We start from the raw sequence: 20190 nt of genomic DNA, 5'->3' as shown, positions 1-20190 counted from the left end.
GGTATGTATAGTAGATCGGGTCGAATTTTCGAAGGAAAAAGTTCGCGGATCAATATCCAATAGTTGCTATTGACTGTGAGTAGCAACTGTTCCGCAAAAATGCAAGCATAATGCAAAAAAATTTTTTTAAATCGGTCAGTAGCAACTTTTCCGCACTATTGGATTTTGAATCGCAAACTTTCCGCCCGCAAATTCGACCCGGTTTAATGTATACACACCCACATTGTGTGCGTGCGTGCGTGCGTGAGTGTAAAGATGACAACTATATATTATATTAAACTAATCTGCACGGAACCATATTACATATATAAAATAGTATCTTAAGGCTGTGTATAGGTAATACCTAAATTATTTGAAAGAAATAAGGCCATTAAGAGCCGATGCTGGATATTTTTTGCAAATGTCTATGATGAGGAGGATAATAATGTTTGTAGTGTCAAATGCACGCGCCAAACTATTTTCCGGTCTTTACAATGTACGCAATGAATCAATCTTTTATTAACAAACCGACCATAAATCTTCTAATATTTTCTATAATTATTATAATTATTGAAACCCCCCTATATTTTAATGCTCTCCAATACGCATTGATTCTATTCTTGAGTTGCGAAAAAACTGCCCAAGCCAGAAATCGAACTTGGAACTCCTGGCTGAGGCAGTTTTTTCGCAACTCAAGAATAGAATCAATGCGTATTGGAGAGCATTAAAATATAGGGGGGTTTCAATAATTATAATAATTATAGAAAATATTAGAGAATTTAGGGCCGGTTTGTTAATGAAAGATTGATTTATTGCGTACGTTGTAAAGACCGGAAAATAGTTCGGCACGTATGTTTGACACTACAAACATTATTATCCTCCCCATCATAGACATTTGCAAAAAACATTCAGCATCGACTCTTAATAGCTTTATTCCTTTCAAATAAAATAGTATGTAATTTAATAAACTATATATTAATTGTACGTATAACTCGCGTATAGTTATCACACAAACACACACACACATATACATATGTATGTATATAGTTGTCATCACTATATCTTTTATATTAGAAGGCGATCGTAAATCTTTTTTGTTAGAGTCAACTGAAAAGAGAAGAGAGAGACTGAATATTTCTATGTGCTTTCAAGTTAGAAAACTTTCACTTTCCACGAGTTCTGAAGAAACGATTCATGATTGGTCTCCTGAGTGCACCCATAGACGTTACTACGATTGTGAAATTGAATTGTGAAATTGCTATTGAAAGTTCAAAGAGGAACATCTGGATCAATGATCTCTAAGGCGTATTTTAAACACTTATGTCTGTGGTGTCATCGTCGAATGTGTTATTTATTTGGGGTGGAAGAGGTGGTTACCGATGATTTTTTTTTCATCTTTCCTGTAGGGAGGCGATGAAGGATCCTCTCATTCCATAGATAAACGGGTTGTGTTGTTTTTGTTGATTGCATAAAACTCCTCTGCAGAGGAGTCTTAATTTCTCTTATGCAAGAGAAAGACTGCGACTTGACCGATGCCGTTTGTCGCAGTTGGTAACAGCGTTGCTATTCCGTTGGTAGTGGTGATGGTGGTAGTGATGGTGATAGTGATGGTGGTAGTGGTGGTGATAGTGGTGGACGTGGTGGTGGTAACGGTGGTGGTAGCATTAAATGATGTTGCAGAGAGGTGAATCCCTAAAACGTATCTCACATATATATCGACGTGAAGCAAGTACTACGTTCGATAAATAGTGGGATCCGACATTAGGTCGACCTAATTTGCATGTCTCACCGCGTGTCCTTCTCGTACGATTCCTCTTCGATCGCACGTTCCTTCAGGATCGGTGGGACTCGGCAAGCTCTCGTTCTCTCAGCGAGCTTCTATATCTTTTAATTTTAATGAAGGATTTAACGAAAACGATCATGTTTGCTGCATGCCTCATATGAGGTGCGTAAGCAGCAAATGATTATTACTTATACAAGGTATCTGAGAAACCAAAGGAAATATTCATATACAGGTAGAATGGATCAAACTGAACAGAGGTGTCATTTTGCAAATTTCACAGTAATAATTTTACACAATAGTTATCAATTAATTAAACACTATGAGCGAATGAAAGCATGGAAAGCGATAGGACGAACTCTGTAGGCATATCTAAAGAAAGATGGCTTTTAGCTTGTAAAAAAGATGTCTTACTTGTTAGGATCTTCTAAACAACGGTGAATATCAGCTGATAACGAGAGGCGTACTTTTTTTCGACGGGTGACTTTGTGTTACTTCGTTTCTCGCTATCAGCTAATATCTACCGTTACTAAGAGATCCCAACATCCTTATTACAAGCTGGAAGCTATCCTTTTTTATGTATGTCTATAGACTCTATATTACTGTTTCCCGTGCGTTCTTTCGCTTATATTGTTTAACTAATTTCTTAATAACTATAACATAATTTACAAAATGGTACATGATTTCTCTGTTTAGTTTGATCCATTCTATCTGTACACGAGCGTTTTCGAACTGTCAGATACTCTGTATATAATTACTATGTAGTGTAAACTATAAAAAATAATTATACACTATATACTAAAATACTGTACACTATAAATAACTATAAATTTTAGCTATACATTATAAACTATAAAAAGAGAGCCATCAAAACAATTCGAATCGAGTTAACACGTTGATTGCCACAGTGACATTAAAGAACAATATCCGTTATTTTATATATTAATATGTTATTTTTATATGTTAATTAATTATATTTATTATTTAGTAAAACACAAAAAAGAACTTATGCATATTAACTAGTAGTTGACGTAGAATAAAGAATTCTTTTCGTTCACCTGTCAGGAAATAACTCGTATTTGATAACGTGTTAAACAAATTTAACTTCAAGGTCGTATATGGAATTAAAGAGAACGTTCAAGCTCTCGTAAGCTTTTAGCTTTATTTTGTGATATTTGAAATCTTAAATTATTTTTTAATAAAATTATAGTTATTAATGGGTAGATTAAAGATATGTACAAATATCAAAGTAATACACCTTACTATTTGAAAAAATGACCTAAAAAGAATTTCAAAACCAATATATGGCGCTTGTGACGGTTTATATAAATATTTTATTAGAATATTAGTAAGATTTTCTGCAGTTTCCCTTATCCATGCAACAATTGTTAATATTCATAATATTAATAATATCGACTGCAAACGCACTAATGCCCGTTTCTACCAACTTTGGTTAACTTAAATAGCTAGTTATTCCAACGGATTGAACCACCAATCGCATTTCTCGTTAGTCAAAATTGACAGACGCGTTTGATCCGTTGGAATAACTAGCCGGTTAAGTTAACCAAAGTTGGTACAAACGGGCATAAGGGTAATTTTTATTCCGATTAACTTAATCATCGATTAATTCCATTGTGACCACCAAATAGCTATTAGCCAATTCTGTTAATTACAACGAATTAACTGACGATTAAGTTAACCGGAGTTTACTAAAAGTCATCCTAAATTAATATATATTATTAACATTTATAATCCATTTATATTTTATTTATATAAAGACTTTAATACATATATTTAATTTCTTGTAACATTTCCTGTAAGGATCTTAACGATATCATATATTTCAACAGAATACGTATCTTTTTGAGCCATTTTCCTCTAAATGAAGCATATCAATTTGATACTTATTATATATCTTTAATCTACTTATATATAGTTACAATTTGTAAAAAAATAATTTAAAATTTTGAGTGCTACAAAATAGGGGGCTAAATTTGGCTGCACTTTTTGCCCTTTCGATTTAAATACTTTCAGCAAATTTCAATTCATGTTTGTGTAAAATAAGCTCATAATTTAGTTTAACTAGACAATCATAAAGATAACCCAACGCATTATTGATTGTTTTCAACCTTTGATTTTTTTAATCTCCCACTAGAAGTAAAATTATTCATATTATGCAGTAAATTTCTCGGTAGTTGGAAGAATATCATACATATAACTCTACGTTTCCTTTTCATTCAGTAATTTAATTAAATTTAATTTCCTTCTCTTTAATCCCGTTCAACAGTTTTACTGTTGACTAAATTCAAATTCCTAGATTGTTGATTGAATCTCTAGATTGTTGGTCTGACATAACTTTTATTCAATTTGATTTGATTGCAATTTGTGCAACAAAAGTTGCATAATCCACAGACTTGGTTTTTACTCGATTTTTTTCTGCGCAGTTATAGTATAATAACGATATAGATTTTGTGACAATCGTTCTTTGTAATGACATACTATTCGTGCTGCTTTAAATTACTGCACTACGTCATTACGTTATGATCATGATTTTATCACTTTCCACGTAACAACGCAGATTAAAGCAGATACGTCATCGTCGGTGGAAAAATTGCGCGATTTCCTGTAATCAGAGTGAATGAGTAGTGCGAAATGCATGACGAAAATTTTCGTGAAACTACACAGGGACGTTGAACCGTAGACGGAGACGCATGCAAGGAACATCGATGCAAGGTTGAGACAGCAAAGGTCTCGGCCGCTCCCCTTGCACTTTGTGGTGCAACAGGAGCATCCTGAGTAAGGTTTTTCTCCAGAAAAGTTCAGAAAAGCAAATCTGAAATATGACCCCAGGACGATTATTCTTAGATTAATTAAATTAAATTAATTTTTATTATTTTTCCATAGAAAATTATTGATGCAAATAAAAATCATTAAATGTCGACAGTTGATTTAATTTATCATCAATAAAAATTTTCAGTTGCAGTCAGACTTTCCCTTTCTAGGACAGACTTCAATCTATCCCTTTTAAGTTCAAACTCTGCGACAACAAGGATTCAACGACTCTATGGCGGAATTGAAAGATGCTCGCGATAACACAGCGACGGCGACCGAACGAAATGTAACGGGAGTGTAAAGAATGTGCGGGCGAAAAGTGAGAGACGAGAAGGCTGGGTTGGCAACTTTACGCCCTTGCGTCGGGGCGCGTGCATTCTCCGCGTTGCGAAGGGGGCAGCAGAGGTAAAAGAAAAAGGGGCACGAGCGAGTCGCGAGGGAAGAAGCGGCGTCGCGGGTAACACTAGCCGAGTAAGCTTCGGACACTTGTTAGGATTCACGGCTTAGAGCACCCCTGGCTCCTCAGGCTTCACGTCTGCCTGGCCCGAGCCAAGCCTCCTCCACTGACTCGGACAGCTTCGCGTCGCCGTCATTCTATGCCGGGGACTTCTTAGCTTACGCCTTACGCACTCACGTTACCGCCGATCGGAGTGATTTCGTCCTGCTCACTCGCTCTCTTTTTCTCTTTCTGTGCCGCAGCTATCCTTTCGCGACTCGACGATGATACGCACGAGAGCCGCCGGACAGATTGCTCGTATCAATAACGTGTAAAGTGGATGGCATATACGAAAATGTAAGCAATAAAACTTAAGCAACAACTTAAACAACAAGCGAAATTGATCATTCACAGTCGAGAAAATGGAGTTTTGTTATTGAGAACATAAAATTATCTTGTTGAAATTCTCGATTGTGATTTGCCAATTCGCCCGCTGCGTAGGTCTTGCTGTTTGCATGTTTTTACTTATATGCCATGGCTATAGAGGTCTATTCAAGCAAACTTACGTAGTAGCATGCATATTCACAAGGAAATTTACCAATTCTGTGTTTGATATAAAATATAACTTTTACTGCACGGATAATGCTTGCTTAGTTTCCTTATGCATAGGCAATATGGGATTATGCAAGTTCGTAAGTCTGAATAGGCCTTAAGTCTGTTAATTTCCATTAAATTCTCCTGTCTACTTTTGAGATTCGATAATGGACAATGAACACATGCAGTCCTTTTTACAGACCTGTTCAGATCAACTTGCATAGTCACATAATATGTATGTAAAGGGAAATTGACCAATAGTGTCTGATGTAAAATACATTCTTTTACTACACAGATTTACTGCTCTGATTGATTGATTTCGTTATGCATATGCAATATGTGATTATGCGAGAGAGAGAGAGAGTTTCGCTGGATAGATCTTAAAATATATCCTTTTACTGCATAGGTTATGCTTGATTAATTTCGTTATATGTATGTAATATGCGATTATGCAAATTTGTAGACAGGTTTTAATAGAGCTATGTCAGTAAAACCCGAATATTTTTGTCTCTGGGTAGCTGGATAATACAGTTGTGCACATATGTGTACAGAAAAAAATATCAATTTATGTAACAAAATGGGAACTAGACGAAAATACGGTGACGAAGAATGATATTTTTGTTATCGTGACTGAAAACATTCGTCTGAACATTAAAATTTAATTAAAATAATTGAGAATATTTAATTGTATAGAAATCTCTTACGAATATGTGTTTCTGTTTCTAGCTTTCGAGCTCTAGTTACCGAGCTTTTACTATAGATTTATATACATAGACTAAGCGTTTCAAAATAGAGAGGATGCGAAGACTTGATCAGAAAATGATACCCTGTAAATATATCCCAAACAACATAATGTCTAAAATCGGGACGTAAGATCATCTTTAAGATGTCTTTCAGATGATTTACGTATAAATGTCTTTAAAGCGTCTTAAAAAATATTTTTAAGACGTTTTATGTCCTGATTTTAGACATTATGTTGTCTGGGATAAGTATTCGATCTTTGTCTAGCTTGAATCCTATTGGACATTTTGTCTAACTTTCTTCAATAAGAATCAAATAAGATAAGGACAGAATATCTATGAATAGCGCGGAAGGGGAATATAGTTATTCTTTAAATATTATCTTCAAACCTCTCTTATTAGAAGATCTAGTCTATATAAATAAATTTATGGTTTTCGTATGGTCCTCAACTAACATAAAATTAGTTGTACGAATTAAATAATTTTTTTTCGTATGAACATTATTTTGACAACCAGAAAATAGTAACAAGTAAATAGTTACGAATCTGCAACCTAAGTAGCACAAAGCAATGGGTTAATGTTGAATCTATAACGGCTAACTGTTGACTAACTAATATGTGCTACTGGGGCATGCATTTGTTATTTATTTTTTAAAAAAATTAATAATACCGGAAATCTCATGTTCGGTTACCCGATATCGCGGATAATACCAAAAAAATCTGGATATTCGGATAATCGAAATTGACGCCATTGGTTGTCTTGAGGCTCGCGATGAATGGACGTTTCGCAGCATTTGTTTTTGGTGCTTGGTGGTGGACTTTTCACAGGTTCGACAATCCTTCCTATAATTGGTCAAGGCAATCATGGATATCCGTTGTGGTTGAAGAAGCGTCGATTATATAAGCACCCACCTTAGGTTTATGCCATATTTCATGTTGCAAATGTACAATGAAATAAGACAGAAACATAAGACGGTTTGCCTATGATATACTTTCTCTTAACTTCGTCAGGTCCCAGAGACGTTGTTTCGTCCTCGGCATCTTTTTGCAAAAGCGAGAATCTGTGCTATAAAAAAGCTAGCCAAAACAACTACTTTAACAGAACTGAATTAAATGAACTCAATTTCAGGGTTGTACATAGTGAACTGACTGCTTTGATTCTTTCGACGAAATTTTGCTGTTCAACCTTTTAATTTCTTGTTTATATAAAACGAGTTCAAAATTTAGTTCAATATGAGACAATCATTAAGATCTAATACAATATCGTTGATTCACTTAATATTTCATCGAAGATAAAACTACTCGATTTATGCAGAATTATACAATTAGATGAATCCTTTAATAATTGATAAAAACGTTTATGTCATTACACATGTACTAATTATGTAAAGCCACGTGTCAGAGTTTCTTTAACCTTTTATTATTAGTTACATCTTTTTTACGTTGAACTGCAGTTTGTGCAAAGAAATCTGCATAACCTTGAGTTCGTTTAACCTAATTTTTTCATTATAAATTTAAAAATATTTTTTTAGATATGAATATTTATATTCTCCTCTCAATTCTCTATTCATAGAGAAAAGAAAAATTTTTGTTGATCAACGCTAGAATCGCTAAAGTAATCAATATGATATGTTTTGTAATTTCTTATAAAAAAAAGTACTCAAATCTATAATGGTACATTTTATATTTTTAATAAACATTGAATCACAAAAACTAGAAATAATACATACATATGTATTTTTCCCTTGCATTACGTATTTTTTTCAAAAACCTGTTATTTTGATAGCTCTGGTAAAAATAAATCGTTAATTGTGGATAATTTTAGTATCTTAATATGTTATGGACAGTGGAAAAAATTAGTGAACTTGCGAAGCGCACTGGAATATATATACTCATATACGAGAGCCAAATGATTGAATTGAATTGATGTATATCTCACTTCAATATATTTATTAACTTATTACAAATTTATAATACTTGCTTGTCATTTAACATTATGAGTATATTCTAACTGAAATAAATCATTTTATAGTTTATAAATGCTTTTCCAAAAACAAAATTCTCTCCATATATGTCCTATGCTCGATAAAATTTTCTAATTGGTTTTCTCAGTTCGAGAGATAGTCACTGTGGATATATGCGATTTTAGTTATAAAGCTGAAACTCATTCGTTCGTTATATTTAAGCAAACTTTTCAGCACTTCGTCCCTTGAAACGAATTTATTAATAGTTCGTTGCGTTAAAAGGGCAAACACCCAATTTGTGGCGAAAAAGTTGTCTAAAAAATTTGAAGCGCACGGGACATTGTAAAATGGCCTGTCCGCAAGTGTGTTATAAGTTCATCGACTATAAAAAGTCATTAGTTATGTAACATCGGGTGACCTGTTATAGATCGCTACTCGATTTAACAATATCGAGCCGGGGACATTTACATTGCCTATATACAACGCGTTATCTAATGTAACTTATAGAAGTCGTAGGATGGAGGGAAAGCTCTTATGCCGCATATGCGCTCTTGCGTAACGAATTTATGACATTTCGCGTATAGTCAGTAATGAACTTGCGCCTTTCAACGCACCCGCTTATCATTCGTTTACGGCTACGTTGGAGGCGTTGGAGACTATTGGAAAATATATTAGTAGTATATCTCAATTACTCAGCATAATATCATTAGCAAAGAATACGGAGTCTATTTGGAACAGCGGATAAAAATTCGCGCGTTTTGTTTACTACGTGTAATACAATAGATTCGCTTGTATCTATCATTAACAGCGCTCGTTCAGATTCGTTCAAATTCAGCCATATTGTTTATTCAAATTAATTATTCTTCTATCGTTTATTTATTTCCGTACCTGGGATATTCCATACCACGGATGTTACGATACACGGAGAGAATTTTTATTGAACGATATACTGGTAATTAGAATTATCACACTTGTATTGTGCGAAAAAATTCTCATTAAAGTTATAATTTATATATTGCAACAATTAACAGTTTACTCAGATGTCTTTGCTTTTAATTCGATAGTATAAAATTTATTGTACTTTTTAAAATCTTTTTCGGCATTATAAGTATATCTTCTAAGTGGGACAGGCTAATATATAATACTTTTATGATACTTTTATGTATGTTTATGTCTTCTAGAAAAGTTCTCTCGTGTATATCTAAGAATGACACGCAGACCGGCAGGCTGAGGAGCCGACGGTAATGCGCTCGGAGAAGAAATTAAATTTTACATTTGTACTATTCCTAAATACTACGTAACGATTGTAAGAGAACGTTAAATCAAGAAACCTGAAAAAGAAACGCGATAGAGCACTCGTTGGAAATAATCCGGTACAAAACAAAACGAGTATTCACTTGCATTTTTCGTATATACAGTCGGCTGATTAAAGATTGTGACTTTTTTCCTCGATGAGTTTTTCAACGCATTCCATATCCAATAGGAAAATATATATATCTCTTGAGAATTACGAAAAAAAAAACAATTTTCCTATTAGACACGAAATATATTACGAAATTCATTGAGGAGAAGAGTCGCGATCTTTAGTCAGTAGTCAGACACTACGTCACGTATGTCTTATTGTTATAATAATTACTTACACGATTTTCGAACTTATGTGTATGTGTGCAATGTCAAAAATCCTACAATCCTAGCTACAATTACAACGCGTACATGGTGTAATTTATATTAGGTCGCTACAAGAGTTACCATTTTTATTAAATAGGAAAATTAGTCCATTATAGTTAAATAAAACTGAAAAATAATTATAGTTAATTGAAACTATCCAGTTTTGAGATACTGATGATCATTGCGAGTAAAATAAACAACATTGATTTGGTATTTTTTTAAAAAGACTTACGGGGATGTTCCTAATTATTTTTTTCTTTTTATATCTAGGTAGATAATTCTTTATGGCCTTTTATTAAGTCTTCTGTGTGCTTGCCATGCTTATCTTGATTAATGACGAGAAAACATATACTCAAAACTCTTACGAAATATGTCGAAATAACAGGTTATGAAATTGTAATCAAATATAATCGATAACTTATATAATTGTGCACATTTATAAAATATTACGAAAGCTTTCTTTTTACTTTAACAAACAATAAATAGTCGTAAAATTAACGTAAAAAAATTATGACAAAAAGTAAACCAAAAAGAAAGATTGTATATCACGTTTACAATTATTTATAAATTTTATTTATAAATTTATAAATTTTACAGTTACTTATTAATTGTTAAGACAAAAAAGTTTCCAGAATACTTTATAAATGTGCTCAATCGATTCTAAGCATCATTTTATGAACATATACTTTTATTTTCGTGTATTCCGTAAGAATTTTAAGAATGCCTTTTTTTGTAGCTTCTAACGTCATCAATCGAGAATTCCGCAGTGAAGACCAGCAGTGCGATTTTGTAACTGTCGTTAACGAATTGTCGTTAACGTTGCGCAAATATATAGTATATGCTAGAAAAGATGCGCGACAAAAAGTGCTAGTCCCAAATAGCAAAGAGAATACGAAATTCATGTTTATGTTATCAATTTTAAATTCCTTTTCAGATATAAAAAGAATTTAGAATTGGTGACATAAAAATGAAATGTCTAATGAATTCTTTTTGAATTTTCTGTGCTATCTGGGAGTGATATTGTCGTTAACGAATTATAGAATCGTATCTCAGGAGCCTTAGTAGATGTTATTTGAAAATTGTCTCACGTGAAATACTCAGATCTGAATTTATAGCGTCATATCTGAGTTTCTTACTTAAATCATATGACATATTTGACAATATATTTATAAACGTGAGTCAAAAAACCGAAAAATTTGCTTCTCTCTTTAAATTCAAATCTAAGTATCTTACTTAAAAACAAATTGCAAGCAACAATTATTAATAGGGCTGTAACAAAAGTCAGAATAGAAAAAGCACGAATCTTTGCACCAAACTTAAAAACGAAGAAACGTGATCGTGTTTCTTAACATTCGGATAACGAAACGTCAAAATCTTTAGACGTTTCGCACTTTTAGACAGATTTGTAATCATAAATCAATAAAAAAATTCGCATTTAAATCTAAATTCAAATCTGAGTATCTCATTTGAGTAACATAAGTTTTAAGTAATGACTATTAATACATCTGTCAGATAATCAAAAGTTGCAACATTTTCCTTCAAAAGTTTCGCAATGTATTTCGTATCCAATAGAAAAATGTGTCTCCTGAGAATTACAAAAAACAAATTCTCTTATTGGATACAGGATGCGTTGCGAAACTCATTGAGGAACAGTGTTGGAACTTTTAATCAACTGACTGACTACGGGCCTACGAGATAGAATTTAATGGAAGAAACGACGAATCTTTTACATCAGTGTAATAGAATAAAGGAGCGCGATCGCGTCTTTTAGGGCTTGAACTTGTCGCAGTCCTTCAGACGTATCATATTTTCTAACAGGTTTATAATAGCGATTTAATGAAGGAAAAGGAGAGGAAATTCATATCTACTTCAAATGCAAATCTGAATTCACACTTGAGACAAATTTCAATTATTAATACTCACTTAGTAGTTCAAACAAGATAGAAATTAACAGGGGAACGGCAAATTTTTGCGTGAAGCTGAAGACGGAAAAACGCGATCGTACTCCTTGTCATTCGAACAATCAAATTCACGGATATTTCGTACATAGATTGACCAGATCGATTACACGCTGAAAAATCAACGTTTCGCAGCTGGAAGAAGACTCGTCATGAGGTCGTCAGACTGTCACGGGATCCAACTCGAAAGGGACATACTTGTTTCATAAATTGTGTGTACAAGACGGCCGCATGCGTGCGTATGTACGAAGAGTTGCATAAGAAGCCTTAAATCTGCCGGAGAGGTAAACGGGATTAATCCCGTCCACCCCACACGAAGCCATGTCAATCTCATTGGCGTAGAGATATCGTTTTCCCTCGTAAAGCTAACGTTTCTTTTGTCAGGCTGACCAGCGTCCGTCTTCCACGCTCGACCTTGCTCGTCGCTACCGGACGCACTCGTCGTTGTCGGTCATCGCGCGATGTACCTCGAGACATTGATCGTTCGATGACGGAACCGCCATTTTCCACGTGGTATCGGAATGTTTAGACAATATTCTTACCGACCTACCGTGCCGCGTTCGAGGCCTACCATTAACGCGTTCGCTACCACAGTTTACTTGGGGAACTCTCTCCGCGGACCACATTTGTTTTTATACGCAGAAAAAACGTCTAATTGAATTAGTCTGTCAACTGCTTAGTCTACATCGAGAGGATTAAACGCGGACTGACCTATACCGTGACTAATCGCGGTCGATTATTCTTGTAAAAATCAATTGCGATTGGTTACAGTATAGGTCAGTCCGCGTTTAGTCCTCTCGATGTAAACTAAGCAAATAAACGAACAAAATGAGTTTCGGTTGAAGGAAAGAGAATTTCTGCTTCTTAGGTTTGTATTAATATATTTTTGAAACTTGTTTCATATGTGATACTTAAATTTTTATTCAGAGCTAAATTAAAATTTTTTAGTTAAGTTATAATATGCGTGTCATTTATATATTTTACCATGCTTTTACTGAGAAACTCTAACTCTGAAATTTGAATATCTGATTTGAGAAGTCTTTCAAATAATAACTGTTAATACGAGCCTTAGAACCGAATTTGGTTCATAAAAACTGCACGCAGACATTCCATTTCCTTCAACTGAAATATGTTTTGTTCACTCATTGTTAGGTTAATTCAACCAAACTTTTTCTAATTGTGTAAAATAGATCTAGTTTATTTACATATATATACAGAGAAAAAATTATCGTTGTCACCGATATGCGACGTTGATAATGATCGTAAATATATATGAACGTGTTAAGGTGATGTCAAAATGGGCGACGAACTCTAAAAATTTCGATAACGCAGAGGCAATCGTCAAAACATCATGTCAAATAAGTATCGATTACGTTACCTTTTTTCGTATTTTTTGTGGATATAGATCTTATACAGGATGTCTGACAATTAATAATATATCTGTTGTGTGCAGATAAAACTCAAGAAGCTAAATGCAAAATTCCTCTATCGTTTCACAAATAATCACCTAAAATTTTAAGTTATTAATCAAAAAAGATTGGTGAATGATTACGCGCGATACGGATCGGCAAACTGAAAAAAAAATTCTGTACAATTACAAATTATATAGATTTTTAGTTATTAATTAAAGAAGGTTAGAGCATGATTTTGTGCGATAATGCATCAATGTTTTTTGATAATTAAAAATTTCCGCGGCCATTTACAAAACGATATACGGAGAGAATATTGTAGTAAAAATTACAATACAATACGTGGTAATTTTTACTATATTTATAGTCATTTTTACTATGTTCATCGTTACTTTTACTATGTCTTATTGTAATTTTTGTAATAGTGCTCATCTACTCCCGAATTACTAGAATTTTTACTACAATATTCTCTCCGTGTACAGGACTTTTTTGTTCAGTTTGACCTGATGTATAAACATCTAATGTCGTCATTGCAACTTTATATTGCGCGTGAATCTTCATCAATCTTCTTTGATTAATAACTTAAAATTTTGAAATGGTGGTTGTTTGAAATGGTAGAAGAATTTTGCGTTTAGTTGTCGAATTCTACCTGCACACAACAGGTTATTAATTGTTAGATATCCTGTATAAATGTGTACTGCTTTGTTTTGCCGTATTTAGCGGAAAATATAAAGATGTATAGGAAACTTTTTGCAAACTATTCACATTTTTTAAGCTCATAAATTTAGTTATAAAGGTACAACAATATTTTTTGAAATTTCCCTGAGCAAAAAACTCAGAATGCACTCAAACTACGGAAATTTTGAATCAGGCAAATATTTACGCTAACTGATAGCTCGAGATGTTAATTTTGAAATTTTTTATCGTTTACGTCATATGTTGAGCAATATTCCCATTTATTTTTGCAAGTACTTTCATTGTGAAGAAGCATTTATAATTCTGTGTAATCAGTACGATGTAAACTTTGCAGAAAAAAGTTAGTATTGTCGGTGAAGTCTCCAATTATAGTATGTTTTTAAGTAAAATTGAAAATTATAAGTTTGAAATGAGAGATCGATGCGTCATATGTATGATGCTGATTACGAAAGTGTTAACATGTTGAATGTCGTGATTGATGACGGGCATTAGAGCAGTCAGCGTCTCATTAAATTACATATAAAGTATAATTATTAGCATATGAAAAATCGATTATACTAGCAATAGAGAGCCAATGAAACGAGGTAGTTAAAAATATATGCGTCTGGAATTATGTTTATTTACTACATCTTTTGCATTTTTTTATCAGTTAAGCTTTTGTGCAAGCTGCAAAAATCAACGCAATAGTCAACGGGTCAAATATAGCTCGCTATCATTGTTTTCGAAGGAATTGGCGATGGCAAACGCATGGCCGAGGACATTTTACGCCGAAACGTTGTATTTTAAAAAATAACGCTAAAACGCTCGCGTTTTATTATTACTGAAATAAACAATCGCGTGTTTATAAACGGAATACACAAGTACACCGCATTTGAGAAGTAGCAATTCTTTTTTAAGAATAATGAGCATTTTTGTTGAATATATTCTCGTTTATTATATATTATTGGCTAAATCGTTCAGGAATGTTGTAGATTTGCTAGGTTTATGATATAAAATGTTTCTTAAATTTTAGGCCTACGTACGCGGCGATGCGGCCAAACAAAACACTTCATCTTGGTAACACGTTTTGGTAACTATTAAAAATTTTGCAAAGAACATATTAAATCAATCTTTTCTTGAGGTTTTATATAGTCTGATGTACTAATTTACATTTTGTATAAACGTCAAATGTCGAATATTTAGGAAAAAGAGATATGTGAAGAGCGATTGCTTGAGATTTGACAAGTTTTGGGGCGAGATTTAAAGTTTATAGAAGTTTTTCAAATTAGAAACAAATTTACAAAATTTACTAAAATAACAATTTTTACTAAATAGATCCGATGTTCTCATCGGTTGCCGCCGCTTATAATACGGAAACAACGAATATATCGACTGTAATTTCTATTAAATATTATTGAATGCATAAAAATTAATCAAAATCCTTATCAATGAAATATTTATTGTTATTGAATCGAATTTTGTCACGCTTCCATAGATAGATTCGGCTTTATTTGTGTTACGCTTACGTATAAAAATACGTATACATAATACCACGTATACCACGTATATTATACAACGATATAAATAATGGAGTGAACAACATTGAAATTATTTGAATATATCTTTGGCAAATAGATATGCAAAAATTTGTTGACATACTAGGCGCGCAGACGGTGTTTCAAATCATTTTTAAGGATGTTGCGTCATAAAGGGAAACGGTTTATTTAAGTAGTCGAAACACGTAATTACATTTTATTCGTTAATTATGTGTTTTTAAAATGATACTGAATCTCTCAACAGTAGTGCAGCATGCGACGTTAATTAAACTAACATGCAACTTACAAATAACAACTAGTAGAAACGTTAACATACGAAAACAAAAATGCTCGATACGAGGAATGTCCGTTTTCTTGTGTTTCCTAAGATTTATGCCGAAAATACAACAATTTTCTGAAATAACCGGATATTATTATCAACCACAAGTCGCGTAAAGATATTAACGAGAAAACTGCGGCAAACTATAACTGCGCAATTATTTCATTTCTTAATTATCACACTTCTAATTTACGATCGAAAGTAAAGAGAGAGAGAGAGAGAGAGAGAGAGAGAAAGAGAGACAAATGATTTATTCGAGGATCATGTACTATTAGATGCGAATCTTGGAGGTCGCGCGCGCGCGAGACGACACGTGTAAAAACGTTACAAATACGACGAACTAATCGTGCAATCAACTTCTTCGGCCATCGAATGTATCATTGAAATCGCGGTTAAAACGAGAAGCGATTTGCTCGATTGAGCGGTCGAAGATCGTGCACAACCGAACGCGAGAGTTCTCTCCGAGAATTTCTAAATTTCCGTCGGTGCAGCGATTACTGTTCACGCTCGACTGGGCGAGCGTGGAAACTTGCGCGGATACGAGATCGCGAGCGGTGCGAAAGTCTGAAAGGATACATACCCGAAAACGATGTGGTTTCGCTGATTTTGTTTACGGGCGCGAAGCGACTGAGGCTAGCCGCGTCGTCGTGAATCGCGAGCGACGGCACGCGACGCCGTCCGACGGCCACCTGCAACGTCGTTCACCAGTGGCGACGATTTCGGCGATCACGCGGCGTCGTCGATCGCGCGCCTAATTGCAGGTGAAATCGCGCTAATCGCGGGGAAGTGGATCACGCGTGGCGATTTCGCGGGATCCACGCGGGTTTTCTAGATAATTGACATAGCAGATGCTCGCGAGGCGACTGCCCGTATACGAGCGTGCGGCAGATCAATTTGCCAGTATCTCGGAGTTTGCCCTGCCATCTGGTACGCGGATGCAGCACTAGCGGCTTTTCTGTTGTTCAAAATGTTTGCGATCGAGCCTTTTGTTCGCTTTTGCTCGAATCTCCCTCGTCCCTCGTATAAAGTCGAATATGAGTAGAACTCCCGGTTTTTCGCAGTGACACATGAAATTTCGTGGCGACGTGCGATTGGTGGGCTTCGCCTTGAATCGTCTTGAAATCGTCTTTGGAAAAATGCTGCCGCTTCTTTTAAAGGAAAAGAGGATTACGCGTTATCAAGTTCACAACATATTGTATGAAAATACGGACATGAGACAATTTGGAAATAAAGTCGTTAATTCTCGATGCCGGTAATGACAATTACTCTATTTTTCAAGAACGCGGCCATTGTTATTTACAATAGATAGTTGGTCAAAGTAGGACTGGGGAATTTGAGGCTTCTATTAAAATATAAATGTGTAAACGCACAGAACTAGTTTTTAGGTCAAAGATGGTCCCCGTAATATTCAGCGATGTGACAAGAGTAATGATACAATAATTCTTTATAAAGTATGAGATCAATGAACTATATTTGTAGTTTATTATATTAATTATTTATATATTAAAAAAATTAATAATTTCTTATTCTCACTCGACGAAAAAGAAACTTTCTGATATTATTTTATTTATATATAAGAAATACAAAATTAGTAAAATAAAAAAAATAATGAAATATATATATTAAAATAATAAAATATAATATTTTCAAAGGAAGATGTTAAAAATAATTATTTTTTATTCACTGATAAAATCTTAACTAAACATTGAAAATTATTTTTGAAATTTTCAGATTATATAAAAATAAGAATTATTTGTCTACCAGGTCCGGCGATAGTTATGAAAATTGGAATTTATTATTGATTGTTGAAATAATAATATAAAGTGTTTTTAAAATTTGCATCCTTGATATTTCGTTAAAATAAAATCAATTGTATATTTAGAGACAAAATTGAAACGAATAGTAAATGTACAAAATATATTTTTTTGGTTCACACACACACACACACACAAATATTATATATATATATGAGTGTGTTATAGAAGTATATGGGGATAATTATGAAATATATGCGTTTCTTCATTTTCAACCGAACTCAGAACCACGACTTGGTAAATTCCCTGACGATTTTTTCTTAAGTTTTTATTTTTTCTTTTATCTTCCAAAGTATTTTCAGCAGAATTTGTTATGTAAGGACTAAAAAATATAAATAGTAGATTTTTTCGGATCTCTTTGCGTATGCAACACATAAACATTGGGTAAACCAAAAGAAAAGAAACTTCTCTACATTTGCTACTCACATTTCAAGATATAAATGCAATTAATTTTATTTTAAAAATATATCAAAAGTAAAAAGCTTAAAGAATACTTTATATATATATGATTATTTCAACAATAATAAATCCCGATTTTCATAACTTTCTCTGTACTCGGTGGACAGATAATTGTTATTTGCTGTTTCTAAAAGTTCTTAGAAACAATTTCCAATTATTAGATAATCTAAACAGTACATATCTCCACAGGACATCCTAAAAATGCTTTGAAATCGTCCCCAAAACATCTCTTGGAGATTATGTGCTATTTGGGAAAGTTCTGTCAATAAACAAAAAATGACCTATTTTTAACATCCTCCTTTAATCTTCATTTTTACTTAATGAAATTTTTTTCCTTAGGCTAAATTTGCGGCTTCGGATTTTAATTTATTCTTTTACAGCTGAATTTTTTTCTATATACAATGATTTATTCGATAAGGATTTTTATATAATACCTTTGTCGACATTCGTTTTATCATAGCATTATTTTATAGCTAAAGCAATCTGTATTTATATCATTTTTTCAGTACAGTGATCCTCAGTAACACTTCCTAAAATACATGTTATATTCAATAAGTTTTATTTTATTGAAATTGTTTCTAATATTTACTTTTTCAGTTATGTATTTTTATGTAAGATAATTGTTATATAAAATTTTTTCCATATAGTTCTTTTGAGCAAAATACACATATTTCGCTCTTTTTTATTTTTTTAAACATCAGAATTAGTATATTAACAAAATAACTCTTAAATATTGATTTTTGATTTTTTGATATATTTTTCGATTTCAAATTATATTTTAACTATTCAAATAATAAAATGACGCCAAATGATGTACTAGTGGTGTATTAATGATGTCATTTAAGTCAATAACACCTCATTGACGTCATCATGTTCGCTGGATAAGACTGCGTATTAAATATGTTCGTTATTGTAAAAAATAGAAGTGCCATAACCACCACAGTAGTACTTTATTAGTTTATAACGACTCTTTATTGATTCTATTTATTACAGAAGTAGTAAGAAATTATATATAGTTTTAATGTAAAATTAGTGTATAAATTTAAATAGATTGAATGATTAAGTAGATTTATTTATTGTTGTAAAAAGTAGAAGAGAAACCAACAATACTCGCGTTATATTTTACTGATACTCTTCGCTGAACTTACTGCAAAACGATATGTTGTTTAATACATGTTATTTATTATGGATTTTCTGCAAGAAAAGAATATATAAACGTTTTTAGCACCTCATGACTATTGTTCTTTTTTAAATAATCATTTTTTAAATATTCATTACCTTTCATTAAAATTATCCAGTTATTAATATTTTCATTGTTGGGACAGTATATAAATTAATTGTTTATATTTTCACATATTTATTGTCCCATAATGAACATAATATTGAAAGTATAACGTTTATCTTTTGGGTCAATATTAATACATTTTCACAAGATATTATTTTCTACATAATATTCATATAACTCATTAAACGATTAATGCTAATGTGAAATTTATAATCTACTAGTCACTTATACACACAGAATTTGTTATTAATTGATGTTTAATAAATATCATCAAAATATTAAAATGATTTGTTCAAGACGCGAGTTGAACAAAAGTAGCCGACATAGGTTGATTAATATTTGTACAATGGATAGCAGAAATATATCGATTATTCCTGTGTTATATTAATGTTTTGTCGAGTCATTTCGTAGAGGACTGTTATCAGTTAATCTGTTTTAATGTAGGAGAAAGTTTTTGAGGGAAAATGGACGTCAACTCGTAACTTTGAGAAAACGATACCAAATAAATAACATAACGTAATTTTTTTATTTATTTAAAGCAAATCATTTAACCTATTTGACATTATTATTTATTACGAACTCATTATTTATGTTTGACTTATTTTATTTATATGATTAGTTTTCTGCAATAATTTATCGAAATTTGCTATAAATATTTTAATAATATCCATTAAACATATATTTTGCAGTTATGTACGTTCAAACAACTGTATTCAATATAAA

At 32.8% G+C, this 20190-nt stretch overlaps 1 long non-coding RNA gene across 1 annotated transcript; it reads left to right on the top strand.

The window, feature by feature from the left end:
• Nucleotides 1-5172: 5172 nt before the first annotated feature.
• LOC116847222 lies at nucleotides 5173-17442 on the top strand. The gene is made up of 3 exons (XR_004378709.1): nucleotides 5173-5384; nucleotides 12043-12234; nucleotides 12335-17442. It is a non-coding gene; the product is annotated as an uncharacterized LOC116847222 (long non-coding RNA).
• The last annotated feature ends 2748 nt before the right edge of the window (nucleotides 17443-20190 follow it).

Source organism: Odontomachus brunneus, unplaced genomic scaffold (genome assembly GCF_010583005.1).
Source record: "Odontomachus brunneus isolate Ranch 3 - 2012 unplaced genomic scaffold, Obru_v1 Obru_scaffold_075, whole genome shotgun sequence".
In the NCBI taxonomy this organism is placed as follows: Eukaryota; Metazoa; Arthropoda; class Insecta; order Hymenoptera; family Formicidae; genus Odontomachus; species Odontomachus brunneus.
Note: the sequence above shows the minus strand (reverse complement) of the source record. Positions and strands in the feature narration are given on the sequence as shown.